Genomic DNA, 1,915 nt, shown 5'->3' with positions numbered 1-1,915 from the left:
TGTTGTCAGGAGTTGGGGGCCAGGAAAAGGAAGTAGGGTAGGACCACAGGAGAGATTTCAGAATAAAAAGCCCCCTTTCTATAGCTAGGACAAGCCAGTAAGCAGGAAAGACTGCCTGGGTAGGGTTACTTGGGACACTATGGCTGACTCCTGGCCCTCTTTTGGGGATGTCTTCACTTTTGGTAGAAAAAGAAGGAACACTGATGGACCATGGTCTCTGTAGAAAAGGACTGAGGCTGAGGTGGCTGCAGAGGCCATGGCCTTGTTGGTTAACTGAGCTTTACCTGTTTTCTGGACAACCTCCCCCATCCCCATCCCATTCCTTGCCCTAAGGGTGGCTCCAGTTGAGATACCATCAGCCATCTGGGATGTAATACCTTCCCGTTTACTCATATGAACTTCTGCCTCAAACTGGTATATTCACTGCTCCCCAGATGTGTTTCATCCCCACCTCTTGACTTCTGCTGGCACCGGCACCCTGCCTGAATGCTCTGCTCACTCCTTGCTCCTATGACGTGCCTTTTTCAGGGCCCAGATCCAAGCCTGCCTCCTCAGTGGCGTCTTCCCCAAGGGTCCCAGTCTTCTTGGGTCACTTTCTATTTTAGACTCCGGGGACATTTGTTGTCTGGTTGGGAGCTGATTACGGCATTTGCCATAGTTTCAAGCAGGACTTTGTTTATTGCCTTTTCAGGCAAGAATTCCCCATACAGAGGACAGGGCAGGCAGGGTAACTTGCCAGACCATGTAAGGGTCTGGATGGGAAGTAGTTTGGAACCAGCCTGGGAACACATGCCATGTGACACTGTAATTCTTGTGCTCATAAAACATCCTCAGAGGATAAGCATGTAAGCGAGTGTTTATTTCTTTGAGGGCCCCCATGAGACAGAAATCTTCCAACTACAGACTGTCAGGCACCGGGGACCCCAAGAACAAGAGCTGGAGGGAGGGAAGGAGGTGAGGGGCGAGAGCCGTCAATGAAACAGGCGGTCCTGAGGCAATGGAGCTGGCAGGGAGGACCAGCCAAAGTGAACTAAAATGTCAGCTGGGGCTGTGGCCCTCGGAGCAGATGCTGTGTGGCCTTGGCACAATGGCAGCTTGCCTGTGTCATGCACACCCCTGACTTCAGACCATCACTAAACTTTCAGTCCTAAGCTCATGGGGCTAATCTACCCATTTTCCTCCCCTCTCTCCCTGTCCACGTCCTGCCCCCGGGGATCTGCCTATGCTGTTTCCACTGACAGTGTCAAGGAGGAGGCCAGGCCGTCTCCCAACCAGCTTCTGGAGAGGAGACAATGTGTGAAAGCGGGGCTGTGAGGTCACAAAAAATGGGAAAAGGAAGAAGAGGGTAACAGCTACCGAGGGAGAAAACTTTAATCCTGCACACAGGCTTTTCATAAGAATTTTATTTCTCAAAAAGAGGGGAAGAATCCAAAGTATTAAAATAATCCTCTAATTTTGTTTTGGAGGGAAGGAACAGGATGACGAAATAATTCATATAAAAATTTCAAGCACAATTACTGTAGATACTTCATCCTGAAACTTGTACCTCCTGTCTGCAGTTCCAGGCTCCAACTGCATCGCGGGTAATGCTCAATCTCCCGGATGTGGAAAGGCTGCAAGCGTCTGGAATGCTTATTTATATTTACTCCACAAATAAATACAAAAGATTGATCTTCCCAGTGGAAATGATTCAGTCCATTTTTGTTTCTGACGAGAATGTTAAAGAGCTTCCCCTCTCCTAAATTCCAAATTTTTCCTTTTCAAAGATGACGAGTGTGAAAGAAATGAAATGTGAAAAGACTGCTTAGGTATGGCTGGCTCTAGTACCAACCTTATGCCAAGGGAGACTTTACCTCATTGAGGTAATAAAAAGGTAAGAAGCGGCCATGATTCTTCCATTGCCTCTTTTGTAGGG

Source organism: Pteropus alecto, unplaced genomic scaffold (assembly GCF_000325575.1).
Source record: "Pteropus alecto unplaced genomic scaffold, ASM32557v1 scaffold88, whole genome shotgun sequence".
Lineage (NCBI taxonomy): Eukaryota > Metazoa > Chordata > Mammalia > Chiroptera > Pteropodidae > Pteropus > Pteropus alecto.
This window is presented reverse-complemented; position numbering follows the sequence as displayed.